The 15743-nt window shown below is 43.6% G+C and overlaps 1 pseudogene; it reads left to right on the plus strand.

The window, feature by feature from the left end:
• The first annotated feature begins 11386 nt into the window (after positions 1 to 11386).
• Positions 11387 to 15511, plus strand: LOC131999361 (cAMP-regulated phosphoprotein 19-like; annotated as a pseudogene).
• Positions 15512 to 15743: the final 232 nt, after the last annotated feature.

Here is a 15743-nt window from a genome sequence, read left to right on the forward strand (position 1 = left end):
GTCAAAACCTGTTTTCTGGCCCAGACCTTTTTCAGAACAAATGACAATGCTGAAAATAATACCATATCTAACATTTACTTGAGGCTTTTTTATGTGCCAAGCACCTCTGCAAGAGATGTGATTTATATCGGCTCATTTAATCCTTAGACCATCACTATGAGGAAGTTAATGATTCAAAGCATGGGTCTTGAAGTCTGACTGCATGTGTGTGCGTGCTGGTTTCACCATTTAGTCCTATAATCTCTGGCAAACCATTTAAGCAATTTGTGCTTCAATTTTCTTACCTATAAAAGGCGCTTGATGAGAGTACCCACTTCCCAGGGCTATCGGAAGGATTCAGTGAGATCATGCACATAAAGTATGTAAAACAGCATATACAGAAATGCCTGGGTGGCTCAGTCAGTTAAGCGTTTGCTTTCAGCTCAGGTCATGATCCCAGGGCCCTGGGATGGAGTCCTACATCAGGCTCCCTGCTCAGCAGGGAACCTGCTTCTCCCTCTCCCTCTGCCTGCTGCTCTCCCTGCTTGTGCTCTCTCTCTCTCCCTCTCTGACAAATAAATAAATAAAATATTTTTTTAAAAAACAACATAGCATATATGGTTCCTGGCACATAGTAAGTGATCCATCAATGCCAACTATTAATATTTTTAAAGTAGAGGGACACCTGGGTGGCTCAGTTGAGTAAGTATCTGCCTTTGGCTCAAGTCACGATCCCAGAGAACCTGCTTCTCCCCCTCCTCCCCACTCATGCTGGCAACCATTAGCCTACATTATCCTCTCAGTCTGTTTCCACACACAAATGGAATGATCAACAGAAATGTACTTGGACTCCTTGAAGTACACTAGAAGAAATTCCCATTCCATACACCAAAGATTTGCCATCACCTCCAGACTTCAGCATCACCCTGTGAAATCCTTGGAAAGGAAGGGGGTAGGAGTGGAAAAGTTTTCAAAAATGGAAATATGAGGGACGCCTGGGTGGCTCAGTGGGTTAAGCCGCTGCCTTCGGCTCAGGTCATGATCCCAGGGTCATGGGATCGAGTCCCGCATCAGGCTCCTTGCTCGGCAGGGAACCTGCTTCTCTCTCTGCCTCTGCCTGCCTCTCTGCCTGCTTGTGTGTACTTGCTTGCGCTCTTTCTCTCTGTGGCAAATAAATAAAAATCTTTAACAAAAAAAAAATGGAAATATGAGAGGGTGGTGCCTGGGTGGCTCAGTCAGTTAAGGATCTGCCTTCTGCTCAGGTCATGATCCCAGAGTTCCAGGATCAAGCTCTGTTTTGGGGGGGGGGGGTGGTCTCTGCTCAGCGGGGAGCCTGCCCCTCTCTGCCCCTCCTTCCTACTCTGCTCTCGCTCTCTCTCCTTCTCAAATTAAATCTTAAAAAAAATTTTTTTAATGAAAATATGGGAAAAGTTGCCACTTAACTGACAGGCTCAAATGTTGCATATTCTTCTTCCTGAGAACTCCTTTCGCCATTGGAATAGGTGATTGTAGGAGATTATCAAAGGATGTTTTTGGAATGTGACCCCTCATCTTTTTCAGGAGGGGATGAAAGCTGTCAGCTTCATATGGACAAGGGTTGGTGATGTGACACACAACTACAGGGAGTCTAATAATCTCTTCTTTTTGTGGATTGCTCTGGTAACAGAGAAGCTGGAGATTCTGTTTAACCTCTCTTCCAAGGGGAGGGGAAGAACACAGAGTAGTAAGAGAATTGCCCAAGGAGAGGGACGTTTCCTTCTTGGACAAAGAGGACATAAAGGAGAGAGCCACGTCAATATATCCCGCCAGGCAAAGCAACATGTGAGCCAAAACCTACACTAAACAAGTTCATTGTTTTCACACCTTTGTTTTTATCTTCCCTTAGTTTTGGAAGTAAATGCACCTGTGAATTTCTCTGACCATGTCTGGCTAAAACTAAAGGTAATAGATGCTGGAACAGGTTAAAGACATAAGCACACCAGCCCTGGAGCCTGGAGGTGGCAGCGAAGCTCCAGGAGCTGATGGTGTGAGCATGGAAGGCTGACTTTGGATGTGCTTCAGGAATCCTTCCTCAGACAAGAGAAGCTTGTTCGGCATCTCTAATTTTGCCATCCTTTCACTATGATCCCTCGCAGCATCCTGTTTCAAGACTCACTTTCTGTCTGCAAAGTGGAAAATAGTACTTGTCCTACCTATTTCCTAGAACTCTGTAAGAATCCAGTGAGATTTCGCATGTGAAAACATTCCCTTACCTTACCTACTTTACAGCTCTTAAAGGCCATGCCATCTGAACCAAAATGCAAAACATGGGTACAGACAAATGCTGATTGTTCAGAAGCCTCCACTGGTATCTGTCGCTTCCTAGGAGAGTGAAACTCCAGAAACTCCTTGGTTTGTGAAAGGCATATTATGACTTTGTTAGATCTCTGGATCACAACCACACACATTACTGTTACTATTACTTCATTTGTATCCTAGGTTGTTTTTGTGTCCAGGGCACCTAACATTGTGCTCAGAGCAGAAGCCTTGTAAATTGGGGCGCCTGGGTGGCTCAGTGGGTTAAGCCGCTGCCTTCGGCTCAGGTCATGATCTCAGGGTCCTGGGATTGAGTCCCGCATCGGGCTCTCTGCTCAGCGGGGAGCCTGCTTCCTCCTCTCTCTCTGCCTGCCTCTCCATCTACTTGTGATTTCTCTCTGTCAAATAAATAAATAAAATCTTTAAAAAAAAAAAAAAAAAGAAGCCTTGTAAATTCATGTGGATTGATATGCAAAAATGCCTTAATCATAGAGAGTTCATTCATAACTTTAAATTCCACTCAAACATTCTTATTTCTTGAAGCTGGTCTATAGTTTCTAAGAAATTCTTAGTGGTGAGCTTAGTCTGTCTCATACTGATCGGGAGATGATTAATACACTAATACTCAGTTTATATTTATACAAGACTTATTTCAAAGAACACTATAACGTTTATGAATTAAAACTAAGAGAAGCAACTGCAGACAAGTGACTCTTCTGTGGTCTCTAACAACTGGTGGCTTTAAACAATGAAGGCCATTGTGTAAGAGCTCCCTCCTAGGGTTATTGTGAGGATTAATTAGATTAAAATCTGCAAAGTGTTTTGAGTTTTTCCCAGAACTCCTTTATAAATAAAGATGTTATTAATTTTTTTTAAGTATCCTTATATGGGTCCTCCCAGAATCAAATGTAGCAAATTCACCTGCTATTTAACTCCCTGTATTCCCTGAAGCAAAAAAAAAAAAACCATGACTAAGCCAACCTAGATGATCCTCTAATGGTTTTAAACTGACCGTGGGAGCACACATGGATGAGCAGATTTTAGTACCCTAATCACAAAGATCTTGGTGTATGATTTACATGACACAATAATGCCTCCTAATCACGATGCCCCATGGTAATTAGATATAAATTACTATAATTATTACAGCTCTTTAATACTGACCCACAAAGTTTTACCCTCCTTTTTGTTATTTATATTTTACTAACTCACATTCTGCTCACTTACAGATGGGGTTTAAGGCAGCCTTCCCTTTAGTAGGTCTTCCTCACCTCCAAACTATGGAAATGATGAGGGATTTTCCTACTAGGTACATTCTAATCTTCCTTGTATGTAGGGAAACACACAGACACCGATGAAAGACAGGAGTCTTAACGACCAACTCTCCAGCAGCTGATGATGTCGTATTGGAATGTAGGTAAGGTCCAGAGCCAGTCGACTGCCAAGAAGGAATTTTTTTTTTCCAAGAAATTATTCTTGAGACATCTTTGGTGCAAAAGAAGTGATTTTATTGGGGTGCCTGGTGCCTCAGTTGGTTAAGCGTCAGCCTTTGGCTGGGGTCATGATCTCAGGGTCCGGGGATCAAGGCCCCCCTCCCCCCCAATCTGGCCGCCTGCTCAGATTTTGCAGGCTTAGAGCCTATTTCTCCCTCTCCCTCTGCAGGGGGTCCCTCTCCCTCTGCAGCTCCCCTGCTTGTGCTCTCTCTCACATACAGTCTTTCTCTCAAATAAATAAAATAAAATAAAAAATTTTTAAAGTGATTTTTTTAAAAAAAGATTTTATCGGAGAGACAGATCCAGAGAGCATGCGCGGGAGGGGATGAGGGGCAGAGGGAGAAGCTGACTCCCCACTGAGCAGGGATCCGGATGCAGAACTCAATCCTCTGGGGCGCCTGGGTGGCTTAGTGGGTTAGGCCGCTGCCTTCGGCTCAGGTCATGATCTCAGAGTCCTGGGATCGAGTCCCGCATCGGGCTCTCTGCTCAGCAGGGAGCCTGCTTCCCCCTCTCTCTCTCTGCCTGCCTCTCCATCTACTTGTGATTTTTCTCTGTCAAATAAATAAATAAAATCTTTAAAAAAAAAAAAAAAAAAAAAAAAAAAAGAACTCAATCCTCTGGGATCATTACCTGAGCCAAAGGCCATCCCTTAGCCAACCAAGCCACCCACGGATCCTAGAAGTGATTTTATTAAAGCACAGGGACAGAAACCTTGGCAGAAAGAGGGAAGGGCTGCTACCGCTGCTGCCTAGTACCCTGGGATTGTGATTATATACTTTGGGATTGGGAGAGGTAAAAGTGAGGAGGCATCCAAAAGGACTTTCATATGCTAAATAAAACTGAAGGGATACCTTGCTATTGTCACATTAAGGTTGTTTTCCCAACTAGAGAGGCCTTAACAGTTGGGAGGCTCCTGGAGGAACCGTGTACTCTCCCTTCATCAAGTATTTGTTCTGAGGTTCTGAGGACATTTAATTGTACCTACATTTCCTTCTGCCTTTGTTTCCCTCATCTCCGAGGTTCCCTGGGAACCCCTTCTGCTGTGTCTCCAGATCTATGATCTTAATCCTGTTCCCACTGACCACCCAGCCCCTACTCTTCCCTTCCCTGACCCAGAAGGAGCTCTCTGAATATTGATTGGTGGGTGTGGGGCCACCTAATTGGGTGGAAGCTGGAGGTGGGGGCTGTGAAAGAATTCACCCATGGCAGAACAGAGGAGATAGAAGTTCATTGAATACAAATGGGCAGGACAGCAAAGGAAAGACTGTCTGCCCAGGGGGCTGTGGTATGGGGCTGTAGTTAAGGGGGGAAGGTGAGGAGGTGTGGGAACAGATAGAATTCTCTTTAAGTCAGCTAGGGTTTATGGCAGTTTGGAGGTGGGTCCCCTGATGGGCCTATTTGCATTCAGCTTTGTGGTCCCTGTGGGCCCTTTTACCTGACCTAGGTTTCCATTGCTCAAGCCTGTTGCCTAAAAGTGGACTTCACAGTGGGCTTATGGTAGCAGAAACAGTGGAGCCGGCCCAGGTGGAGTCTGGGGAAGAGCAGGACAAGAAGCCTATTGTAAATGAGAAACCCAGCTGGCAGGTGACCAACTGTCCCAGTTTACTTGGGATGGAAGGGATTCCCAAGACCTAGAACTTTTGGTGTACTGGGATGAGTTTACCTTGTGGCAAGAATAGATTCTGTAACCGTGATATTGCTGGGCAGGGAGAGTATCTTCCCTGGGAAGGATACCTTGTTCCTTTTGGGCTCAGTGGTACACTGGGCTGGTTGTTCTCCAGAATTCTCTGAGTGTGATTCCTATCACAGTGAAATGGAAGAGGTCAGAGGTGTTCAAGAGAGAGACCAGCCACAGCCAGGCAGAGGCCCCAAGACACCAGAACCTGTTAGAGCCCCGGAGGCCCCAAATCAGTTCATAGCTTCGCAGGTATGGAAATGATGCCTGAGGATGAGGCTGGGGAAATCAGTGCATACCCAACTGCCCGGGGAGACTGACAAAATTACTGTGAGGTAATTAAATTAAATCTCCTGGGGCTACAACTCTCTTATTGCCCTGGATGTCCTCTTCACAAAACCAATGAATATGAGAAACCAAGTTACCTTACAGCTAGAACAAAGGTGACTGCGGATCTTAATGACATTATTTATAGGCCTCAGGACCTCTCCTGGCCTTTTGTACTCCTGGTTCCCTGCTGGGATGTTCTTCCTTCTTGGTATCTGGCTACATGCTATCTAGCTTTCAAACCCCATAGATTCTGCCCAGTTTCCCTCTTCCTTTCCCTCCTCCCCCCTTCCCTTCTTTCTTTGTTTCCTATCTGCCTTCCACAAATATTGTTTATCATATGCTAGTCACTAAAGTAGCACCGGAACTATAGAATTAAATAGACAAAGTCTAGATGATAACCCATCCTAGATTAGTCCTGTATACACAGCACAAATTCTAATTCTTTATTATTGATTTTCCCCAGATTACATATAGACTGTTGATATCTGGTGTGGTTTGGGGATAGAGGTAAGATTTGGTGGGGTGGGGTCCGAAGCCAATGGCGGAGAAAGAACTCTTGAGATGTCTTTGGTGCAAAAGGTGGTTTTATTAAAGCACGGGGACAGGACCCAGGGGCAGAAAAAGCTGCTGCTTGGGGTTGTGAGGGGTGGCTGATTATGTACTTGGGAGTTGGAGGAGGTAAGGAAAAAGCAAATGTCCAACAGGACTTTCAAATGCTAAAGACGACCCACAGGCTACTGGAGGCCTTGTTCTTGACAAGTTAAGGTGGTTTTCTCTCTAGCAAGGCATTAACATGAAGATAGCTGGGAGCTTTCTTGGAGGAACACTGCACGGCCTGCTCCTAGGATCTGTCAGGGCCACAGTTCATAAGGACATTTAATTGTGTCTACATTTCCTTCTGATGCCTCAGTTATTCATAGAGATGCTTTGTTCTTGTAAATTGCTAAGACTTTTTTGTAAGCGGAGGAAGACTCAACTCTTGTAGGATTGTGATCTCTATAAATTAACTATTTGTTTTCCCTTTCCTTAGCTTTAGGGAAGCCAGGTGTATCTGAGGAATGTCACATCTATGGGGGTGGGAACAGAGTTGTGGGGTGTCAGCTTCTGCTTTGTCCTTGGCTTGCCTGTATTCCCTCATCAATATCTATATGTAATTTCTAAGTGAAAGTGAAAAATAAAAAGCTTTCTTCTTAGTTGAATTTCAGTTTAGTCTTTCTGAAATCATTCCCCAGGCCCCCATCTGGTGAAGTCTTCAGATAACCAACTCTAGCCATTGTGTTTGATTTTTATCATCTAGGGCAGGAAGTTCACTTAATATTACTGTTGCTGCCTTTAGTTCTTCCAGTTGTGCTGACTTCTGAGTTGTGACCTCATAGCTCAGAGCCTTGTCTTCATTTTATAAATAGTTAGGATATTTTTATCCCAAAGTGCATTACTTTGCACTCGTTCCCACTAAAGCTCATTTGTCAGTTGTCTGACCACATGGTCAGATTTATAGGCTCTTCTGACTAGCCCAGGGATTGGCAAACTTCTTCTATAAAGGACCAGATAATAAATAATTTCAGCTTTGCAGCATACCTTGGTGCTGGTCGCATTTGTTCAACTCTGCTCTTGTGAAAGCAGCACAAATGATAACAAATGAATGAGTATGACTTTAATTATGGGCGCTGAAATGTGAATTTCATATGCTTTTCACGTGTCACAAAATATTGGTTGTCTTTTCCTTTAAAAAATAAAATCATTTAAAAATATAGAAACCATTCTTAGCTCTAGGTCTGCCCAGAAATAGGCACAGGCTGGATTTGGCTTGTGGGCTGTAGTTTGCTGACCCTGATCTAACCCATCACTAGATAGAAGTGTTGTTAGAGATTTTACTGCTTGCTGCCTCCTCCTGATCACATATACATATCTTAGAGAGCCCCTTGCTAGCAAAGATGCTTGAGGAGTCAGTCTCTTTACTTGGGTCCATCAATCTCTGCTTCCCAATGTACTATTAAAGCAGCAACGTTTGGACATTCCAACTGTCTTCATACAGGTGGAATGTAGCTGGGGTCCCAGAACCCATTAGAGATGTCTGTTTGGGTTGCTCACGCGTGTTTAAATACCTTGGACTTTACAGAATGGAAATCGGATCGCATGCCCACACTTCCCCACACCCTCAGTTCAGCCCGTCTGAGCTGTAGCCACACTGAAGTTGCATTGTTTGGGGGCTTAGACCATAGTTATGATAGGCAATAGTCTTAAATGGAATGCTTTTCTTCACCACTCGTTTACCTCATTAGTTCTAGATGAAGTCTAGAACCACTTTTCCCCATGGCACCCCTCCCATCCCAAGTCTAGACACATCTATGATGTGTCTTCATGTCTCACTTTGTAATTTTATCTTCATTAGTGGCACTATTTGACTAATGGCTGCTTCCAACTCTCTTATTAGACTCTGCTCCGTGAGACTTGGGTGGGGGGGGGGTCTTATCTCCTGCACCTGACTCTGTGCCTGGCACATAGTAGGTGCTTAGTAAGCATCTGTTAAACAGAGGAACCAGAGCCACAGCAGACCTTAGCTTATTAGGCAGGCACTGTTCTTGATAACAGGCCCCTTCCCTTACTAGCAGAGAGAACTTGAATTATAAGATCTCCTTGAGCTTCAATTTCCTTCTCTGTAAAATGGAGACAACAGTTACCATCAGTGGGTTGTGGTGATATAAATGAGATAATGTGACTGGCACCTGGCTTGCTTTGGTTACTATTAGATTAATGGGCCCCTGCCCCACTTCCTCTCATGGATGTCAACCCCACAGTTGTCTGATGCCTCTACGTCAGATCCCCTCAGTGCACAGGACTCCGCCTTCCTGAGGAAGACTGCACTGTTTCCTTTGAGAAAGCCAGAATTAGAAATGTAACTACTATGCCCGCCATACATCAGAGGCCTTTCCAGCATCTGTCACTTGGGCCCTGTAGTTCCCTCCCCTGGCTGGAATCAGGAGGTACCACCCATTGTTTTTGTTTCTGAGCTTAGTTCCTCATTGCCTCATGAAACATTCCAGTTTTCCGGGACTTTTATCTCAGGCTTTCCTTTGGAAATCTGTCCAAGGTTTTCTTTTCTCTCTCTCTTTTTTATTTTTTTATTTTTTTATTTTATTTTTTTTTTTTTAGGAAGGATTCTTCTTCTTCTTCTTCTTTTTTTTTTTTTTTTTAAGATTTTATTTATTTATTTGACAGAGAACACAAGTAGGCAGAAAGGCAGGCAGAGAGAGAGGAGGAAGCAGGCTCCCCGCTGAGCAGAGAGCCCGATGCGGGACTCGATCCCAGGACCCCGAGATCATGACCTGAGCCGAAGGCAGCGGCTTAACCCACTGAGCCACCCAGGCGCCCGTCTCTCTCTCTCTTTTTTTTTTAAAGATTTTATTTATTTGACAGACAGAGATCACAAGCAGGCAGAGAGAGGAGAAAGCAGGCTCCCTGCTAAGCAGAGAACCCCATGCGAGGCTCGATTCCAGGACCCTGGGATCATGACCTGAGCCAAAGGCAGAGGCTTTAACCCACTGAGCTACCCAGGTGCCCCTGTCCAAGGTTTTCTTAAGGTGTTCAGGTATATAATATCAAGCAGTTCTCTTTTACCTATATGTGATTTACTTCCTCAAAAATTAAGTAAATTAATTTAGGAAGTTTTCCCTTTAAAGATACTGAAAGGGTCCGTAGACAAAAGGATGAGACTGATACAAAGTGAAGGTCAAGCAAAGCTTTATTTTGCGCCAAGCATCGAGAATCAAGCTGACCAGCCAGGGCCATCTCTTGTGAGACCCTCCCAGTCTCACAGACTAACTTTTATAGAGTAAAGGCCATGTGGTTGAGCCTGGCCACACACAGGTGGCCAAATGAATTACATTCTACCCCATGGTAGTCATCTAATTCAGCCTATGACCTTGGCTAGAATTGGCGCCTTTGTCTGGTGCCCAAAAGGCGGGGCTCACACTCCTTGGTGGGTAATACGTGCGCTTTCCCTTGATTGGACGTTTCCACCTGGCCTGGTTCATCCTTGGCGGGTAGGAAGGTAATACATGCACTTTTACTGATTGGACGTTTCCACCTGACCAGACTCGTCCTTGTATGTGGGCTCCGTTATCAGGCGCTGGTCAGTCCTATTTCACCAGTTCTGTTTCTAAGCGCTTTTCTCTTGGGGGAAGGGGCAGGTCCAATCTAAGTTTACTGCATAAACGACAAAATGGCTCACTCTGGCTAAGTAGGCCCTTACAGATACCATTTTGTCTGGTGCGCCTGCGGGGCTCAGTCGGTTGTCTGCCTTCTGCTCAGGTCATGATCCCAGGGTCTTGGGATGGAGCCCTGTGTTGTGCTCACTGTTCAGCAGGGAGTCTGCTTCTCCCTCTGCTCCTCCTCCCACTCATTCTCTCTCTCAAATTAAAAAAAAAAGAGAGATACCATTTTGTCATCCTTCTCTTAAGTTAATTTTAAGTATTTAGCTTGCCTATTTCACAAGTAAACCATAACTTCCTGGGTTCTCTCCAGAAATTTCTTAATGATAATACATATTTTCATATAATAAAAATTATAATATTTTGAGCCCAGTATGTGTCAAGCACTGTGCTAAGACCCTTAGTTAAATATGTTCTTTAATTTAACCTTATAACAACCTTGTATAGTAGATATGATTATCCCCATTTTATACATGGGATAGATGAAATTATTTAAATACTTTGTTCAAGGTCACACAACTAGAAGATGGTGGAGTCAAGACTTACATTCAGGTTTGTCACAGCCCAGTGCCCATCATCTTTCCATTCTGACATTTTCTTCCCTTCTTATGCTTAGTGGTTGTTGGTGGTACTGGGGGCGGGGGGGGGGGCATGTGTATCACATTCCCACTTTTCTAACCTCCTGGGGAGCAGCCGGCTATCATGACTGGTACCATTTTGGCAAATGATCCCTCAATGTCATAGTAAAGTTCTATCAGAACTCATGTAGGTTTTAAAGTTGTACCCTTTCACTTAAAACCATCTGTCTGTCTGTCCGTCCATCCATCCATCCATCCATCCAACCATCCATCCATCTATCCAACCAATTTTTCTTAACAGATTATCTTGGTCTGTTTGGGCTGCTATACCAAAATACCACAGGCTGGGTGGCATATCAACAGCAGAAATCTGCTTCTCACAGTTCCAGAGGCTTGGATGTCCAAGATCAAGGCATTAGCAGGGTCATGTTCTGGTGAGGACCCTCTTTCTGGGTCATAGCCAGTACCTTTTCACTGTGTCCTCACAGAGTGGGAAAGGAGAGGGAGCTCTGTGGGATGTCCTTTGTAAGAATAAGAATCCCATTCATGAGGGCTCCACCCTCGTGACCTAATCTCCTCCCAAAGGCTCCATCTTCTACCACCATCACACTGGGCATTAGGATTCCAACACATGAATTTTGGGAGGACACAAACATTCAGATCATGGCAGAGGCTGTATACCAGACTCAGTGCTATGTGCTGAACATGCCGCAGGCTGAAGAAATGGGTCCCTCGTGTTTAAAATGTGTCCCTAGTGTTTTAAATTAAGACATGGGGGAGTTAATGGAAGAGGCACTTGGGGAGGAGGGTGTGGAGATAGGAAAGATGGAGAGAAAGGATAAGAAAGAGAAGTCACTGCCTTGGGGGCCCACAGGTCAGGAGGAGGCCATTGGATATAATGAGGAAGGCAAGAGAAGATGAACGAGAGAGATTCTTATACACTAGAAGTGGTGAGGCGGAACCAGCAGAATTTCGCCCTGACATGACATACTGTCTCTGTTGGTGTGCCTTATGGTTTTCAGTTCCCTTTCCAACAGCCAGTACTTTCCTAGCTTTCTGATGTTCCTGTTGTTTTTTTTTTTTTTCCTGAGCCAGCAGAGAGGACACCTTTGCAATTGTGTTCTCTGTAGCATCCCCATTTATCTTGAAAGCCTACCAGAATTGCTGCAGTGACTGGCTGTTCTACTGTATGGAAGTTCTACTTCATTTGTATGAATGTATGTATGTGTGTATGTACATTCTATGTACATACTATGTATGATCTACTTCCTTTTCCCCTTATGTGTGTGTGTGTGTGTGTGTGTGTGTGTGTGTGTGTGTGTATGCATAATGGGTGCATGTGTACACAAAAGAGAAGTAAGGGGACCTGGACTGTTGTAGTTCAGTCCTTACAATCCATTTCAAACAGAAGGATCCTGGTGACCTGGATCACAGTGGCATTCACCCCTGTGCATCAGAGTCAGAAGCTTGATTTTGTTGGCACCCTAAGAAAATAGTCATTTCCCATTAACTTGGCTCACAGAAACTAATAAATACAAAACAGACTATTGAGGGTATGTGGGAAAATGTACGTATGTTCTAGAGAGCCATACTGAAGTGAGTGGGGATGCAATGACCTGGGTCTATTATTTGCCTTAAACTATTTTAGTTTTTCAAAATGCAAGAAAGTGAAGCAAGTGTGGGAAAATCTTGATAATGATTGAATCTGGGTAATGGGTATTTTATACTATCTGTATGTTTTGTATGTTATAATCTCATTATTACTATATCTGTACCTCTGTGTGTTTGGAATTTTTCTTAATATAAAAATTAAACATATAGGGGCACTTGGGTGGCTCAGTGGGTTAGAGCCTCTGCCTTCAGCTCAGGTCATGATCCCGGAGTCCTGGGATCGAGCCCCGCACTGGGCTCTCTGCTCAGCAGAGAGCCTGCTTCCCTCACTCTCTCTGCCTGCCTCTCTGCCTACTTATGGTCTCTGTCTGTCAAATAAAAAATAAATAAATAAATCTTTAAAAAATTAAACATATAAAGAAAATGACGGTAATTTCCAGAAAAATTAAAAATCAGGTTACCTTGGTGTTCAAGTTACCTTAACCAGGAATACAATGTAGAAAGCTAATTCAACGTAAGACTACTGGGTCACCCAAGATGGTGACGTATTCGTGTCTGCAGCTAGGAGCTCATTCTCCCCTTCTGCTCTTCTACCTCAGGATCTAATTCTGGGTTCTGTCTCAGAGACTAAGGCATCTGATTTTGACATCCACGGGCTTCTCCAGTTTTACGCCCTGTCCTGGGTCAGACACTTAAATCCTGCTCCAGACTGAGTGGGTTGGTGCGTCTATTGTGACCGCCACTGGCAACAGGCATCTGGTTCTCCTACTTCCAGCTTCTCATTTTGCTTTAGGACTTCTCATTCCTGGGATACATGAGAGACCCTGCTGACTCAAGTGCTGGTTCAGCTTCCACTCCTGCTGAACCACCATTCTATCAGATCTTGTAAGGGCTTGAAACCTGCAAAGCAGCGAGGCATGGTGCAGAGAGGATTCCTGACCTTGCTGCCTGATCTGTCGGCCCACTTTCTGCCTTGTTTGCCTGGAACCCACCCCAGGAAGGACACAGATGGCTAAAGGGAAAGGTGCTGAGGATACCTCTGTGTTTTACAAATCGTGTTCAAGGGCATGATTTATTGATTCAATCCTCATTCAGATCTGTGAGAAAGTTATCATTCCTATTTGAAGAGATAGGAAACTAGGACGCTGCAAGGTGAGGTCATGTGTTTATAGCCACAGAGTTAACTAGCAGCAGGACCCTGATAGGAACTTAGGTATTCCTGGAGGAGTTTATCTGTATCTAAATCCAAGTTATTACTAAGCTAGTATAATTCCCTAATTAAACTATTATTTGTAGTAACCAGGCTGAATTACCACAAATGATGAGTCATTATTAGAGCAGGCTAAAGTTGTTCAATAGCGAAATGCCTTACTTCCTTTTCATCTGTGTGTTACGAATTTATTAATTTTTTTCTAAGATTTTGTTTATTTATTTGACAGAGAGAGAGAGACAGACAAATGGACAGCACAAGCAGGCAGAGCAGCAGGCAGAGGGAGAAGCAGGCACCCCCACTGAGAGGGGAGCCCAATGCAGGACTTGATCCTAGGACCTGAGCCAAAGGCAGATGTTTAACAGACTGAGCCACCCAGGCACCCCTGTATTTACTAATTTAAACAAGACATTCCTAATGTTTCATTATGAGGAGTTGATAAATAATATCTATAGTTGATAAGTCAAGCAAAAGGGGTATAAATGTATCACATACAGTTTCAGTGGTAATTGAGAGAACTTAAAACAGAAACTTGTTGGAACCTGAGTAATGGGTGTGGCAGAGATGTGGTTGGTGGGGATGGGAGGAAGGAGACTTTTTCTTTCTCATTTTAGACATGTCTATACCATGTGAATTTTTTTGGGTGGGGAGGGTGTGAGTGGATTGGGGGTGGGGAGGGCAGAGGGAGAGGGAGAGAATCTTAAGCAGATTCTGTGCTGAGTGTGGAGCCCAATGTGGGGTTCAATGTCACAACCCTGAGATCATGACCTGAGCCAAAATTAGGAGTTGGATGATTAACCAACAGCCACCCAGGTGCCCCAATACAGTCTGAATTTTTAAAAATATGGGTAAGTTTTACTTCAATAAATTTAAAAAGTCATTTAAAAGTAGAAAAAAAGAAATAAAATAGAATGAAAAGTGTCCCCTCAATGAGTGATTTTTAAGTAGTTATATGTAATACTTGGCAGCCAATAGGGAAAAACAAAAAACAAAAAACAAACCACGAGGTTCACCTATACAGATCTTAAGTAGAAAAGGCAGATGGCGACATGTTATGGTTAAGGAAATACCTAAGCATAAATATATTGTGTGCAGGTGTATGTGCACACCAAACTAGGAGGACACATATCAAAGTGACGCAAAAGTGTAAGGATGAGGGGTGGGGAGGAGAGAAAGATTGTGATAGGATTACCTCTCTTCACTTCTGGTTACGGTTTGGTTTTTTTCAAGGGGCAAGTATTGAACATGAACATGAATGGACTGTTTTGCACCTTCAAAGCTACAGTGGTTCTGACTACTCTCCCTTTTCCTTTTGTCAAAGGAGAGCTGAGTGTGATTGCACTGTGTTATGTATGAGGGTCAGGATCTTACACTGACTTGTGGTGAAGAAATTCACTGTTCCTTAATATCGTTAGAAAAGGGGAAGTCTGTGGATGGGATCATTCCACTCTCATGTGTTAACGTCACAACAGAGCTGACCAAGTCTGATTCATGTTTCTTTTTGTGTTAGATTTCCTTCCTTTGCTTTTTTTTGACCAAGGTTGTGTGGGATTTAAATCTCCAAATTCAGTATCTTGTGATTGTAACAAGGTATCCACCCCACACTTTGGAGTTCTGGATTTGGGGTTCTTGACTAAGCCTGATACTTGATTGAATCCTTTTGGCAAGGAGAAGCCAGGTTAAGACTTGAGCAGTATGTCTGTGCATCCCAGAGGCAGCCTCCACAGAGGAGCAGAAGAAAATAGAAGATACAGTAATTAGTGTAGAGAAAACTGAAGAAGCAACATTAAAAACAAGGTGTCCTCATCTGGGACAAAAGCATCGAGGTTCAGATTTCTTAAGGAAACAATTGCAGAAAGGGAAAAAATATCTTGATTCTGGGGATTATAATATGGTTAAAGCAAAAATGAATCAAGGTTTTGAGTTCAAGTCCCACACTGAGCATGGAGCCTACCTAAACACACACGCACACAACAACAACAACAACAAAAATGAAGAACAAGCAGCTTCCTACTGTAGTTCTAGATAAGACAGAAGTCACTGGTGACCACATTCCCACTCCATAGGACCTTCCTCAACAGAAACCATCTCTTGTGGCTAGCAAGTGGCTGGCTGATCAAAAGAGCTGAACTGCATGAATCTTCTAATTCCCATTATTTCTCCTTAATATGTTACTTCTCTGCTTTTTATTTCCTTTCACTCACTAAGTCATTTGAGAATGACAGCTTTGCAGGTAGCGGTAGTGTGTGCTGCTATTTTAAGGGAATATACGTGTGCAGAGTTTTGATTAGTTTTAACAGTGCACTGATAAAGAGAACATGTTAGAGCAACATAAAGTAATCTACTTGAACATGATTGTAT

This window comes from Mustela nigripes, chromosome 13 (genome assembly GCF_022355385.1).
Source record: "Mustela nigripes isolate SB6536 chromosome 13, MUSNIG.SB6536, whole genome shotgun sequence".
NCBI classification, from domain to species: domain Eukaryota; kingdom Metazoa; phylum Chordata; class Mammalia; order Carnivora; family Mustelidae; genus Mustela; species Mustela nigripes.